The 17,296-nt window shown below is 32.2% G+C and overlaps 1 long non-coding RNA gene across 1 annotated transcript; it reads right to left on the bottom strand.

Moving 5' to 3' along the window:
• Positions 1 to 1,293: 1,293 nt before the first annotated feature.
• Positions 1,294 to 6,640, bottom strand: LOC127173817 (uncharacterized). The gene is made up of 3 exons (XR_007828805.1): positions 6,539 to 6,640; positions 1,604 to 1,658; positions 1,294 to 1,376 (listed from the first exon to the last, which is right to left on the bottom strand). It is a non-coding gene; the product is annotated as an uncharacterized LOC127173817 (long non-coding RNA).
• Between the last annotated feature and the right edge of the window lie 10,656 nt (positions 6,641 to 17,296).

The following is a 17,296-nucleotide window of genomic DNA, read 5'->3' as shown; positions in this document are numbered from 1 at the left end:
AACAAGCACATAGGGGGGAAAAGGAAAAAGTTCATTATTTTTGATGCTAATGATGCACACACAATTAGGCTAGATATTCACAAGACTGTTTTGTGTCTGCCTACGATTGTAAACATATCTTAATTCTACTGCAGTAACATGCAGTCTTTTTTGTGTGTGTCACTGTATTATTCTTTGTACATTTTTAAAGGTTTCTTTGCTTGTTAGGACATTAACATTAGGTTGTTTTCCATTAGCATAGTTGTTCGAGGGAGGTGTTTATGCAGCATTAATAGTGCATAATGTTAATATCATAAAATCATATATGTTTGTATCTGTTGATTTGATGCTCTGTGCTTAAAAAATCCAATACAATTTAAATAAAAAACGTACCTTTAAAGTTATTCCTCAATGTTTTTAATTTCCCTGCTCATTAGTTGCTCTTTGTGTATAAAATATTCCTCTCTGAATTACTTCAGGCACAAACTCTCAGATATATACTCCATGAAATATATACATATTATCTCTGGAGATAGACTAAGTACATTAATGGATTTTGTGAGTGCACTTTTCCACACATAACTGAGCAGCTAAATTAGGATGATTATAAAACTCCCTCTCGCTCGCTCTTACACACATACATCTGAAGTGTGACTAAGAACTGAAAAAAAAAATTAAGGCAAAAATAGAAAAAAAAATATTTTGTGAAACTATCTTGTCAAACAGGTGTTGAGAGCTCAAGGAATCTAAACTTTTGCTCACTTAATGACTTGCACAGACCTTTATACTGCCACCCAGAGTGAGAAAAAAAAAAAAAAAAAAAAAACAATTCACACAAACAGTATGAATAATAACTCTAGTCTCTGTTACAAATCTTAGTAAGCTGCCTAAGCAGGCTCAAAGAAATATATTTTTGATATTGAAAATATATTTAGTTTTAAAATTCATGTACCAAAATATATTTCAGAGACATATTGGCAGAAAATATATTTCCATAAATATATTTTAGATTTTACATAAATATTATAATGTTATTTTTTGTCTATTTTGAGAGTTGCTCCGTTATGCAAGTCAGTTCACTATGTTTGGAACACAGCCCAGGTGTTCATTATCCCATATCTTTACATCCTTCTCCAGTGTCACTTTTGTCCTACCTCACAGAACTCATGAAAACAAAGCATTGTCATGATATCCAATTGATCTGACTCCTTCCATCCCATAATTAGCCTCCCTGGAGAGCGTCAGCGACAAGACAGTGAAGACAGATCATCTCAGCCCAGTCTCTTCCGGCATTATGCAGAGGTGAGATAACATTCGTGAGGCGAGCATGGTTGGCCGAGATTCATCTACTGTAATAGTGGGCTTTGGCCAGGGGAACTATCAGGAAAACAGCATCTCTAAAAGAAAGATCAGCAGAATGGAACAAGAGTGAGGGTTGTAGAAACAGCTCCACTGGGAGCTGCACGTCTCACTACTGGAAAGCTTCGCTTTGTCCAATGCTCTTCTAATAATTTCAGCGTTACGCTGACTACAAATCTGCAGTGAAATGTCGTCGCACTGCAATAAAAACCTGGTAAATATGATACAAGAAAAGCTATGATAAATTCTGACATCATTTACTGACCTTCACATCAGTCCAAATGTGTTCCACTATTTTCCCAGTTTTAGAAAGGCATGACCTAAATGTTCAAGGACAACAGTTAATCATAAGCCAAAAAGAGCAATATGAAGTAGACGTTTACGTAAATGTAAAATGAAAGATTTTAGCATTGCTTCTCATATCCAAAAGCAAATATACCATAATTAAAATGCTATACAGAGCGTGCATTTGCATTTCCTTCATTAGAAGAAGCCAAAAAGATTCGATACATGCAAAACTAGACGTGCATTTAATTATCAGCATTCTAATTAATAATAAATGAACGATTTAGCATCTCTTTAAATTGTTAGTCAAGCCTCAAATCTGGCCTCTGAAAATGTAGGTTTGAGCCAAGAATGTAAATGTTGGAGGATTTAAATATGCATGCAACTTTAATGAACTTACAACAGAAAAACACATCAAAACATTCTTTCAAACCCCTTGAGATGTTTTCCTCCTAAAGTCCAAAAGTGTTTGCTTTTCAGGCCAGGATTCACCTTATCATACTGCTGTGAAACGCATCCCTCAAGTTTTTATTTTATTTTATTTCTTTATTTTTTGTGTTTAAAAAAAAACAGAAGCACGATAGGCAGTTCTGGGTAGATTACGTACAAATTATGTACAAAGTCTGTTACTGATTCCAAATTGCAATTACATAACAAAAATTGTAGTTAGTTACGTAATCCATTACAGATTACTTTTTGATCACTTTTAGATTACTTGTGACCTAACTTGTTTATCATATTGACTTGAAAAACACATTGCACCATAACGGTACAAAAATACAAAGAGAATGAAAATATTCTCCATTTGTTGTTATTAACAACATGAGGTGCACTAAACATCACATCAAGGTTTCTTAAAGTGCTCCTATTACGCATTTTCAAATATGACCTTTCATGCAGTGTGTCATGTAGCTGTATGTGAACATAAACTATCTGCAAAGTTGTGACGCCGACAGTACACGATAAATAAAGTTATTGTCTATAAAAAAAAAAGAGTCAGCTTACAATCGCCTGAAAGAGTCGTCAGGAATTTGAATCTTTTTCTGTTACGGCTTGTTCGTCACGAAGTAACACATTTGCATAATGTCCGCCCACGTTCTACGTCGCAAACAACTTACCCGCCCACAAACAAAGTAAAATTTCAATGTGGTTTACATCATGTCAATAAGACGCTGTATCCTACGCTGTCAGAGTAAATTTGTTTTATATTCACTTCCAAAAGATGAATCTACAAAGATTGTATTTTCTAGCAATCGTTCAAAATACGTAGTTGTGTACACTCAGAAAAATAATTCATTGGATGAACTCAATTTAACTGAGGGCAGGATTTCCATCCAATAAATATGTGTAACCCCAACTCATAAGAAACAAATTCATGCAATGAAACGTAATTAAGTTGGGCCAACTCAATTTGATCAAATACAGTTTCAATGAAATTGATACATTTATGAAGTGATTATTTTATTATTGAACTCAAACTAAAACATGGTAAACTGGTATACAAATAACTTGGCAACCAACTTGTCAGGCATTAGCCATAAGATGGCTTTGTTATATCCATGGCATGCCCAAAGTAGTTGTTTATTTTATTATTAAAACAACTTTAACTCATGTTAGCAGGTCCTCAACCCAAGCACATGCTCTACACTTCACCACAATGGTAACCCCCAAAAACACTAACATACCAGAAACTGTTTTAAATCCAAACATAGAAGAACATTAAACATTAACAAGTCTCCCAATTTTATCATCGTAATAAAAAAATGCATAAAATAACATTTTATTTCAACATTTACTCTCCTTGTCCAACCGTGTGCAAAGCATGATGGAAAGGGAAAATCCACTTCCTAGTTACACAAGTAAAATAATTAATGTACTCTCAACTCAAATGAATCAAGTAAAGTGGTTGAAACAATTGTGTTGGATAAACTTAATTTACTTAAGTAAATTGAACAAGCATCAAATGTTATTTTTGGCCTCCTTAACTAAAACATGTTCTTTCACAATCAAAATATTTTAATAGTTGAACCAAAACGCAACTGTTTCAAGTCAGTTTGACACAATGCAATTGTTTAAATGGGAAATCAACACAATGGTGTTAAATGAAAATGATTATTTTAAATAAACTGAACAGTGTTGTAGAATCATTTTTTTGAGTGATATGTAGTGTGACAACCCTGCACGTCTTGCTAACCGGCTAAATCACGCTTGTGTAGTTTTGTTGTTCAGCTGTGGACCCACCGTAGTCAAACAATTTGTGACTGATGCAGCTTGACTGTCTGTCTGTCTCATTAGTTGGAGTAATGATAAAGGATGGCGCACAAGCGGCTTTCACACTGAATGCGGAAATCGCTGCGCTATGAAACCCATTCATTTCAATTGCTTGCGCCGCGCAAGGACGGCTTGTTTCTGCGTTGACAGGAGTGCACCACTGGCGTGCAAGGCGTGCACGCCATGCTCAAAGTTCAAAAGAGTAGAATTTTTGCCGCTGCGCTCTGAAGGGCTGCACTGAACCCAGCGGCCAGCGCTTTCCACATTCAGTGTGAAAGCCGCTTAATGCATTATACAGTGTTGAAGTTTACAACATAGAGGTGTACCCGGTTCGCTTACATAAGCAAATTGCGAACACTTTCCACGGTAGTCCGTGCTAACTTGTCGATCAGCCACTTCAACCATTTCATCATCAGACTCCGGCTCGAATTGGTAAGGTAAAATCAATCCCATCTTTTTTATGTATTGACAAGTCTCCAGGGCTGTCATTCAGTTATGGCAATGGACTTTTAGTTTTCCAACACGCGCTGTACGCAGTAGACCAATCATAAAGGACTGCGACATCTGACCAATCACAGCAGTGAGGGCTCACGGAAAGGAGGGGTTTAGAGAGACTGATTCTTCGAACTACTTCGCACGAGTCATTTATGAATTAAATCTATTTTTGGAGAAAACCAAAGTGTTTTTGACCTTGCATACATGTAAACCTGTTTTAGGAGACTCATAAAACAATATCAGCAACCTTTAAAATGGCATAATAGAAGCACTTTAAACTGGAGGGCTCTCAGACGATTAATCATGAATAATCGCATACAAAATAAAAGTTTGAATTCGTCTAATATATGTGTTTATACTGTGTGTAATTATTATGTATATAAAAAATACAAACACATTTATGTATATATTTAAGAAATATTTACAAGTACACATATTTATTATAATTTTTATATAATTTATATTATATATAAATAAAAATATTTTGTACAAATATATTGTGTATTTTTCTTAAATATATACATTAATTTGTGTGTATTTATTTATATATGTGACCCTGGACCACAAAACCAGTCTGAAGTCACTGGGGTATATTTATAGCAATAGCCAAAAATACATTGTATAGGTCAAAATTATAGATTTTTTTTTAATGCCAAAAATTTAGTAAAATTCCTACTGTAAATGTATCAAAACTTAATTTCTGATTAGTAATATGCATTAGTAAGAGCTTCATTTGGACAACTTTAAAGGCGATTTTCTCAATATTAATTTTTTTTTGCACCCTCAGATTCCATATATTCTCGAACAAATATTGTCCTATCCTAACAAACCATACATCAATGGAAAGCTGGCTTATTCAGCTTTTGTGTGATGTATAAAGCTCAATTTCGAAAAATTGACCCTTACGACTGGTTTTGTGATCCAGGGTCACATATAATAATTACACACAGTACACACACAAATATTAGGCAAACTCAAACTGTTATTTTGTATGATCGTTTCACAGCCCTAAATCTAAATAAAAGCGAAATAAAACAATTAAAATAACAACAGTTAATATAAAACAGTTATTAAGCCTTCTACAAAAAAAAAAAAAAAATGAAATCAATGATATGTAGTCACAAAATCAATAAGAAAGTAACTAGTTTGATATATTCTTCATATTTTATTAAAATGTGATAATGTTCTGCACATCTAAACCTAATTTTGGTTTCATATCTGCTCTTACCTCCAACTAGCTGTCATATACTTAAAAAAAAAAAAAAAAAAAATCTATCAGTTCCTGCTGAGTAAAATAATGTCCTGCTCTACATGCGTTGTCTTCACTGATTAGAAATACAGAATTAAAATAGGCTAATGCCATTTTATGTTGACTTTAAACTTTGAATTTGATCATAAATAATGTATTTGATCAAATACAACCAGTCTGATGCAAAAAATAGCCTCTGTGTGGGAATGTGCTGGTGTGCCAGAACTGCATACTGCAGCATTCTGTACTTACAAAGTTACAGTGTAAACTTTCTCCACTGAGGTCAATCAAACTAAATAATTGAAAATAATTTTTCTGATGAAACCTTTTGATGTACTGCTCAAGAATATATGACCGCAACTCTCTTTACCTGCAAAATTAAATTAATAAGTCTATTGATTTTTGCTGCCTTGAGTTCAAGGGGCTTCCAGTGTTTCTTTTGTGATTCCTTCCCTTGGTAGACAAATCTAATATGGTGAATCATTCGTTGGATAATATTATGAATTATTTGCAGGTTATTTGAGGTTAAGACATAAGATATAAACTGTTTTTTTTCCTGTAATCCTTCTCAAAAACTTTCAAAGTTTTGGAGAAGTTTATAAATATTTAAGCTTTTTTCCTCAATTGCTTCCTGCTTTGCAAAAACATTTCTGCTATCAATTTATATGTAGAGTGTTGGAACAAAATGCAATTAGACGGCAAGATTACAAAACTGTTGATGTTTGCCTTTCGCAAAAGTTCCTGCATTAGTGCTGATCCGGTGGAAAAAATCTAAATATATTTAGGATCACGTAGAAACACTTTGTTCTCACTTGTTATTCTGTTGTAGTCACCAGGTCTCCAGAGAAAGAAAAAAGAAAAACCTCAAGTCTAAAAAACGCAGACAAAATTTAGACCTACCTGACTTTTGAGTTAGATGTGCCTGGTACAGAAATAAACCAATTTGACAGCATCTGCCATAGTTTTAAACATCTCTGGACAGAGGACATATCCTACCAGTGGCATTGCCTGGAAAACACACAGAAATATGTTCAAAATAAGTTTTAGTATTCATTTGCTTGTTTAACCTGTTTTCCACAGTGGCATTATATCGCCATATGGTTGTTTGCCCAGGTGGCGTTATTTAACTGACCTACTGTATGTCTGATCCTCACACATTTGTTTTTCAGCCTTGATGATGCGAACAGTCCACATATGTGTTGCTACATGGAGTTCTGCAGGGACAAAAACAGTATTATTAGTCATATTATAAAAATATCCAATCGCTATCCAATGAATCAGTAGTAATTTCTGCCTTCAAACGCTATGAAATGTCTTCCTCCATCCACTTCCACGCTTATGTCAAGTCCTCTCATTATCAATGTAAGTGTGAACAGAGATCAGCTCATTCCTGATGATTTCTTCTCTTGACAATATGACATCATGGATTTAATGGTCTATAAGGGAATAATAAGATTAAATCTAATGAACAGCGCCAATCCTAATTTTCTAATTATCAAATCCCCCCATTGATAACCATGTGGACAGAATCCCTATTACTGTGATGATAAGCTTAGTTAAAAACTATAATGAAAAAATGTAATAAGGCAAATGGACTTTGGACTTAAGAGCTGGAACTGAGCACTTTGACTTAAAGAGTCTAATAGATCACAGGCTGTTATTCATCTCGTTGTACCAGCGGTTAACCGGGCGTGATCCCGCTCAAGACACGCTATTTCTTAAAAAACTACAAGCACTTATATCCCAAGAGTTGATTTTTATTAAAAAAAAACTCACAGATTTTAGCTTTCTTGTTTTAGATAAGTCATATTAAAGCTATCTAACTTTTTAAAATGCCTTTATTTTATTTTTTTATATACTATTCAGACTTTTATAAATTTACACAGCAAATGTGTTATCCTTGACTTTTATTTTTTTTAAATGAAAATCCATCATAAAAATACAAATTGTTACATTTTAAAATTGTGGCTACCTCCATAAATAAATAAAATTGGTGTTTACCTCCATAAATAAATAAATATCCATACTGACTGTGTGAAGCAATTTAAAAATAATAATAATAATTATTATTATTATTATTTTTGTATCTGTACTTGATTGTCAAGGAGACAGTATCAATAAAATCAATACAAGTGTGAATGTTTTAAAATGCCTTTATCTATTGTATACTGTTCAGACTTTTATAAATTTACACAGCAAATGTGTTATCCTTGACTTTTATTTAAAAAAATTAAAATTTAAAATTATTTTTAAATTTTTAAATTTAAAAAAAAAATAATAATAAATTTAAATTTAAAAATATTATTATTATTATTATTATTATTATTATTATTATTGTATCTGTACTTAATTGCCAAGGAGACAGTATCAATAAAATCAATAAAAGTGTGAATGTTATCTATTTTATACTGTTCAGACTTTTATACATTTACACAGCAAATGTGTTATCCTTGACTTTTATTTTTAAAAATAAAAATCCATCATAAAAATACAAATTATTACATTTTAAAATTGTGGCTACCTCCATAAATAAATAAATAAAACTGTGGTTAGCTCCATAAATCAATCAATAAATAAATAGATAGATAAACAGACAAATATCTATATTGACTGTGTGAAGCAAATTTAAAAATAATAATAATTATTATTATTATTTTTGTATCCGTACTTGATTGCCAAGGAAACAGTATCAATCAATAAAAGTGTGAATGTTTTAAAATGCCTTTATCTATTTTATACTGTTCAGATTTTATAAATTTACACAGTAAATGTTTTATCCATGACTTTCATTTTTAAAAATGAAAATCCATCATAAAAATATGAATTCTTATATGAATACATTTTGAAACTGCGGTTACCTCCATGAACTCATCAAAAATAACTAAGTAAATAAATAAATACATAACGAAATTAATAAAGAAAGAAAGAAAAAAAAAAAAAAAAAAAAAATATATATATATATATATATATATATATATATATATACTGACTGTATAAAGCATTTAAATCAATTAAAAAAAAAAAAAAAGTTTTTTTTTTTTTTGGAACTGTACTTGATTGCCAACGAGACAACAGAAAACATTATCAATCAATATAAGTGTGAATGTTTAAAAATGCCTTTATTTTATTCTGTTCAGACCATTATAAAACCATCATAAAAATCAGAATTTTTATACAAATTTAATTATTTAATTATATTAATTTATTTATTGTTTTTTCTTTTTTGTATCTGTGCCTCCCAAGGAGACAACAGAAAACAGTATCAATCAATATAAGTGCAAATGTTTTAAAATGCTAATTTTAAAATAAAAATCCGAATTTTTATATGAATACATTTTAAAATTGTGGCTACCTCCATGAATTCATAATAAATAAATAAATAAATCAAATATATTGACTATGTGAAGCATTTAAATCAATTTGAAAAATTAATTTAGTTTTCTTTCTTTTTGTATCTGTACTTGAATGCCAAGGAGACAACAGAAAACAGTATCAATCAATAGATGTGTGAATGTTTTAAAATGCCTTTATTTTTTTATACTGTTCAGACTTTTATGAATTTGCACAGTAAATGTTTTATCCCTGACTTTCATTTTTAAAAATGAAAATCCATCATAAAAATCCGATTTTTTTCTACAAATTAAAATTGTGGTTACCTGCATGAATTAATAAAAATAAATAAATAAATAAATAAATAGACCGTGTGAAGCATTTAAATGAATTAAAAAAAAAAAAAAACACCTTTCTTTTTTTGAATCTTTACTTGATTGCATTTTGCATTTGCATTCACAATTCATTTGAATGACCTGAGATATTTAATGGCTTAGTAACACTGCAAGACAAGGGATGAACTCCTCTAGTCTTCAGTCAAGGCTGAATATGAGTCAATCTGCTACTGTCACTAGCGTCCAAGAAATCATTGTGCTCCTGTATTCCCAAATGTATGGTTGTGTCTTATCTCCGTACAGCAGCATTGCCCTCGTTTCTTATAAGCGAAACCAGTTTTAGAATGTTATTGTAAGACAGCTTTGAGTCATAAATGAAACCATTACTTCACTAAGCCTACAAACTCAATGGGATCTGTGATGTCATGTGCCTTTCACTCCAGTGGAAACCAACAGGATACAAATAAAACATCTCCCATGTTCACAGCTATTGAACATACAGTAGCTGTTTTCAAAAACCTTCCTACACAGCTTTGTGAAGCATTATATGCACTCCTGAAATGAAAACATATTTCATTTTGTCCAAATACGAAGGTGGCACTGCATGCATTCATCAGGGAGAAGGCATTTTAAATAATCAAAAAAATAATCATTATATTTTTTGCATAAGTTTGCTTGATCACATGCACACAAACATTTGTAGCTGACTCAATAAAACAAGCATGTAAGCACTAAATAATAATTCCACGACTAGTACTCACCTACCAACATCTGCTGTTGAGCAAATCAAGGAAACGTCACATAATGTAATCAATATTCATGACCAAAGTCGCGCCTGGCACAGCTTGTGTGCTGAGCTGCTGACAGAAAGTAAACTTCCTGTGGCGAGAAGACAAACATAACAGAAGAACATAAAAGACACCTTTGACAAAAACATGCATCTTTATATTCATGTTGCAACAGGTTTCAGGCATAATTATTAAACTTTTCTAACAACAACAACAACAAGTTCAGTAAAGTTTTTTTTTGTTTGTTTTTTTCCGTGCTAAAAACGTATCAATAAATACAGTTTAAAAAATAATATTTTGCCCTTTTCAACATGTTTTAACTGTATGCGTACACTATCACTTATTCAACATTTAATTGATCAAAACAACAGATAAAATTTACTTACCTTCAGGTTTTCCAACATTTAGCTGAGTTTGCTTCTTTATTTGAACAGACTTCGAGAAATTTAGCATTACTTGCTCACCAAAGGATCCTTTGGAGAGAATGGGTGCCGTCAGAATGTACGGCATGAATGAGTTATATATATATATATATATATATTTAACTTAAAGCAGTTGCATCCAGGCAAAAATACATATTTTCAATACATAATATTGTGGAAAAATGAAAAAGGACTACAATTTTCCAGTAAAAAAGTGATCTCGTCTGAATCAGGGGAGAAATATGCACAGATTAAGCACTATTTACAAGCAAAAACAGTCCCAAACAATCTGTCATTATTTACTTAGCCTCATTGTTTCAAGCCTGCAGAACATGAAAGCAGATTTTAATAAAAAATAAAATAAAATAAAATAAAATAAAAACACTTAGACATTTTTCAAAACCTCTTTTCTGTTTTTCAGAAAGAAGAAAGTCATACAGGTTTGGAATGACATGAGGGTGAACTTTCTTTGAATTTTGTATTTTCTTTAAAAAATAGATAAATAAATAAATAAAAGTTACCACAAAAATATTAGGCAGCAAAACTGCTTTCAGAATTGATAATAATAAGGAATATTTCTTGAGCAACAAATTTAGCATATTATAATAATTTCTGAAGGATTACTGGAGTAATGTTTCTAAAAATTCAGCTTTGCATCACAGAAAGAAAATACATTTTTAAACATTTTAAAACAGAAAATAGTTATTTTAAAGGAAAATATTATTTCATTATTTCTGTATTTTTATCAAATAAATACTGCCTTGGTGAGTATGGTGACTTTTTTCAAAAACATCAAAAACAAAAAAAACAAACAAACAAAAAAACCAATATTAATAATAAAAAGTGTCTAAATCATCACTTCCTATGTAAACAGTAGATACCAAGTCTGCTGGTTCTAGAACAGAGCTTGCAAACGTTGAATTACTATTATCTTTAAATCTCTCGCTGTAAAGTAACCGAAATTGATAACAAGCCCCTCAAATCATGCAAGCACCAGAAACAGCAGGGGAAGCAGCAGGGGTTTTCAAAGATGCCACAGTTGCTTCGACTTGCAGCATACACAGTAATTACATTTTAATAATGATTTATGAATCAAAATCTAAGAAGGCCGAAGGCTGGAACAAAATAAAGCAAAAATTGTTGGAGGCCACCAATAAAGGACTGCTCGTGATTAGATTTCATTGTGCGTGGACATGATTGTCTGTTTTTTTAAATTCCTTTAAACTCTTTTCTTTAAAAAGCCAAATTTTTATTCACTTTTCATATTTAATAGGTAACAATGAGCTGCCAACAATGGCTTTCTGCTCCTTTCATACACTGCAAATATGATTCACCCAGGTTCTCGCTTTTGGATTTAGTAGCTGCTGAACTTCCACTGAACCTTCAAATGAAGATGAAACAAAAAAGCCTGGAGAAAAGTTTTCGGTGTTTTACTGAGGAAGAACAGCATGAAATAGTAAAAGAACCAGAGCTCAGCTCACCATGCCATCTCAAGGATTTGCTAGTATTTCAACTGCTTTTGAACACTTGGCTAATTTGAATGCAAATCTGTAGTCAGTCCTGAGAAGGAGACTGACAGCACCATAATTAAACATCTTTACAGTAGGTCCTGCAGGTAGCCCTGTCCGTCACGATTACGTTGACTGGGAAATTCACTAAGAATGAATCATGCCCAGTGATATTAATTTGCATGTGCTGTCTGTTGTAGTTTTAGCACCTGATTCAATTAAAACCACAGTTCACAAAAAAAAAAAAAAAAAAAAAAAAAAAAACTGTCATTATTTAATCAGACTAATTGTTTCAAGTCTGCAGAACATGAAAGCAGATATTTAATTAAAAAATAAATAAATAAATAAATAAAATAAAAACACTAATTTTTCAAAACCTCTTTTCTGTTTTGCAGAAAAAAGAAATTCATACAGGTTTCGAATGAAGACAGAAATTTCATTTTGGGGTATAATAATATACATATTTTCCCCTGCAAATTTACTCACCTTCAGGTTTTCCAACATTTAACTGTTTGTTTCTTTATTTGAGCAGACTTTGAAAATTTTAGGACTATTTGCAGTGAATGGGTGCCGTCAGAATGAATGGCATGAATGAGTTTAAACAGCTGATATAAACAACTTAAACAAACTTAAAGCAGTTGCATCCAGGCAAAAATACATATTTTCAATACATAATATTGTGGAAAAATGAAAAAGGACTGCGATTTTCCAGTAAAAAAAGTGGTCTCATCTGAATCAGGGGAGAAATATGCACAGATTAAGCACTATTTACAAGCAAAAACAGTCCCAAACATTTTAAAACAAATAAGTTGGTGGATTTTAATGTGAGAAGACAACATGTGATGAACTTTTTTCGCTGGAGCAAGCATTATTATGGATTATAGATTATATTTTGGCCAAAAGTGATGGTTTAAAGTTAATATATCTTAATGGTGGATTTGTTTGTTACAAAGCCAAGCTTTTCACTTCACAAGATGTTAACTGATGGACTGGAGTGGTGTGGATTACTGTGATGTCTTTATGAGCTGTTTGGACTCTCATTCTGACGGCACCCATTCACTGCAGAGGATTGGTGAGCAAGTGATGTAATGCTCAATTTCTCCAAATCTGCTGAAGAAACAATCTCATCTACCTCTTGGATTGTCAGAGGGTGAGTATATATTCAGCAAGCTTTCATTTTTAGTTGAACTATCCCTGTACGGAATAGCAATTGGTTGTGAAAAGTACCAAGTACCGTCATTTTTTTTGCACTGACATAGCATGTGTTAAAATGGCTCAGCTGTTTACTGAGCATTCAAGAAGCTTTAAAATTGCTCTTTAAAAGGGTGGCTGCTAATAAAATCACCATTAATGACTTCTGTTAATCAACACCTTCAATCCCTGACACATCTAGGACTTCCATCTTCTCTTGTGCAATCAGACTGATGAGTTTTTCAACCCGCACTTCTGCATGCCTCCTTCCCAGCATTCCTGAGATCTCGACTCTGCATTCTGAGCAACAACACGGTTCTTTGAAGCCCTTTTGCATCTCCATGGTCCATCGCACCCGAAACCTTGCCGTCCACTCCCCTTCCCCGCCGGGAGCACGTTAGTTCAAGGAGAAGACGTTTCAAAGAGGCTTCTATAGGAAGTGCATGGGAGCAGAACATTAATTGATTTGTTGGTGGCTAAACATTCTTTCCCCAGCTCTCCCGTTGACATCATTGTGCTCTCCATCAGCCGCTCATGTGTCATACAAGGCGTACAGGGATCCGAGTGGAGGAGGAGGGGGACGGGGACTCGGACTCTTCTCTGGAAAGCTTTGAATTCTCAGTAGGTGTCTGCACAGTAAAGATGTGTGGTGAATTCCCACTGGCAATGGAGGAGCACGATCTATGGTTATTTTCTATTCAATGACATGCTGCTGTACCGCCGGCGTGGAACCTCGTGAGCACCGCGTGCTCTGAAAAAACAATATGAGGTAAAGCTCTCAGGAAATGCTCTGAAAATGCAACCCATACAAAAGTGAAAATGCATTAAACAGCAAATATCAGCCCCAGAATAAATTGCTGGATAAAAATGCATTGGGGCATCGATCAGGCAAAAATTACAATTCTGTCATTATTTACTCACCGTTTCATGCCGTTCCCATGTTTTTCCCTTCGTCTGTGCAACACAAAAAGGAGAATGTTTTGAAAACTATTCAAGCTGCTTATTTCTATACAACAAAGATGTGAAAAAAGGTTACTGAGGTACAAAATTGCATCATAAAAGCAAAAGATTCAAGTTTGTGGTAAGATTTGTTAATGGTTTATATACTGTCTTTTGCTCACCAAGGCTACATGTACAAGATCAAGATTTTTAATGTTTTTAAAGAAGACTTTTCTGCTCATCAAGGCTGCGTTTATTTAATTAAAAACACAGAAAAAAACTGTAATACTGTGATATATTATTGCAGTTTAAAATTGTGGTTTTCTATTTTAATATACTTTAAAATATAATTTATTCCTGTGATGAAAAATTTTCAGCAACATTACTTCATTCATCAGTGTCAAATGATCTTTCAGAAATCATTTTAATATGCTGATTTATTATCAAAGTTAGAAACCGTTGTGCTGCTTAATTTTTTATTTATTTATTTTATTTTTTACAATTTTTTTGGGAAACTGTGATACTTTTTTCAGGATTCTTTGATGAGTATAACATTAAAAAGAACAGCACTTATTTAAAACAGAAATACACTACCGTTCAAAGTTTGGTGTTTCTTTCTTTCTTTCTTTGAAATAAATTAATACTTTTATTCAGCAAGGATGTGTTAAATTGTTAAAAAGTTAAAGACTCACATTTTAACTTTTTACTCACCAAGGAATCCTGAAAAAATTATCACAGGTTCCAAAAAAATATTAAGCAGCACAACTGTTTCCAACACTGATAATAAATCAGCATATTAGAATGATTTCTGAAGGATCATGTGACACTTTTGACTGGAGTAATGGCTGATGAAAATTCAGCTTTGCATCACAGAAATAAATTAGATTTTAAAGTATAATAAAATTTAAAATTATTAAATTGCAATAATATTTCATAATATGTGACCCCGGACCACAAAACCAGTCATAAGGGTTAATTTTTCAAAATTGAGATTTATACATTATCTGAAACCTGAATAAATAAGCTTTCCATCGATGGTTTATTAGGATAGGACAATATTTGAGATACAGCTATCAAAATCAAGATACAACGAGAAAATCTGGATTCTGAGGGTGCAAAAAAATCTAAATATTAAGAAACTCACCTTTAAAGTTGTCTAAATTAAGTTCTGAGCAATGCATATTACAAATCAAAAATTAGGTTTTGAGATATTTATGGTAAGAAATTGACAAAATATCTTACTGGAACCTGATCTTTAATTTCTTTTTTCTTTTTTTTTTTTTTTTGATTAAATAAAGGGAACTTTGATGAGCATAAAAAACATTAAAAATCTGACCGATCCCAAACTTTTGAATTGCATTGTACACAGTAAAAAAAAAATAAAAAATTCTGTTGTAAAATATAATTACAACAGAATAACTGTTGTCTATCTGTCACATGATCTTTCAGAAATCATTCTAATATCATGATTTGGTGCTGAAGACACATTTTGTATTATAAACAATGCTGGAAACAGTTGTGCTTCTTAATATTTTTGTGGAAACCTTCCATTCAACTTTAAAATTTAAAATGTAATTTAAATTTGAATTTTTAAAATTCAATTGTGATTTGAAATTGAATATAAGTGTAAAAAATTGATTAAAAATGTAAAGAAATTAAAATATATAACTGTAATTTAGAAGTTTTTCAAGATAAACATTGAATGTTGGAATTACAAAGATTGTTTGAAAGTTCTTTTAAAAAGTTTTAAACACATGTTTTAAACACATTTTTGTAGGTTTATAGGCCAGACAGATAGATAGATAGACAGACAGACAGACAGATAGATACTTGATATTGTGGATTCATTTCTTGCAGTACTACTACCCTGCTAATTAGATACAAATGAAAACATTTAAATGTTCAAACAGGGAAAAGAACACACTGAGAAACAAACACACCTCAGGCAGGGAAAGCCTTGCCTCCATTTTCACACTCCTCTCACGAACAGTACGATTAAAATATATGAGTTTAACACCAGCTTATTAGATGCCACATTTAAGTACAAGAAAAGCAAGATGTTTTATAACAGTTATAGCATTCTCTATTTTTATTTATAGAAGGACTCACTTTACATCTTTTTTTACTGTTATACAACCTCCAATCTCTTGAAATCCACTTACTTACCTAACAACTCCCCATGCCAATATACTATAGCAAATATTAATCTTTCCATATATTTCTGATATTTTTATTACATCACCATCCATTTATGCAGTTATTAAGACGTGCTATTGTCAAACTGAATGATTTTATTGAATACTAAAGTGCTGATTCAGATTTCAAATCAGAAGACCCTTGATACAAGAACATTTGTTCCACAAAATCTCTTATGCTGCGTAGGTTATTCAGAGTACACTTTTACGTTAGTCAAGATCTCCTTGACAAAGTGCACCTAGAATGCCTTATACATAATGAAGAGGGGTCACTCTTGAAAGTAAGGTACATTAGTTTGCTTTTAACTCAATGATGTTCTCTGAGAGATTTTTGTAGAGTAAAAATCAAGGATGTGGATTTATTTGCATTAGAACAAGGAAGGGGTATGTAGCTTTGAAGACTGTGAGCGTTTTACACTTTCAAGGACTTAGAAAGGACTTTCTTTTATGATTGTGATGTCTTATTAAAACAGACAAAGTCTCTTATAAAACTTTGTTAGCTGCGGAAAATATAGTCAAAATTGCAAGCATCATTAGATACAAACAAATGCAGAAGATTGTTGGTTTTTCCCACCTTTTATAAACAGCAATAAATAGGAAACAAGATTGAAATTCTCCCATATGAAGTTTGTAAGACATTTCATGATGGTGGATCATTACAGATGATGTTGGACTCTTTCTGTATTGAGGGTTAATAAACAACATATCAGATACACAACTTAAAACTACATGTAATTATGACACAATGCTAAATGCTAATTTAGCTCAACTATATGTTTAGGCTTAATTAGGAGTGAAATAGGCTTCCTCGACCTAAATCGTTTGTTGTTGACTTCAAAAGACCATGTATTTAAACAATGTTTTGGTCTCCATTTCACTCTTTAACTTGGTCATTTGGATGCGGAGAGGTTGCATTACATGCTTAAAAACCATGACCAAAACTTAAGAAG

Source organism: Labeo rohita, chromosome 12 (assembly GCF_022985175.1).
Source record: "Labeo rohita strain BAU-BD-2019 chromosome 12, IGBB_LRoh.1.0, whole genome shotgun sequence".
NCBI classification, from domain to species: Eukaryota; Metazoa; Chordata; class Actinopteri; order Cypriniformes; family Cyprinidae; genus Labeo; species Labeo rohita.
Note: the sequence above shows the minus strand (reverse complement) of the source record. Positions and strands in the feature narration are given on the sequence as shown.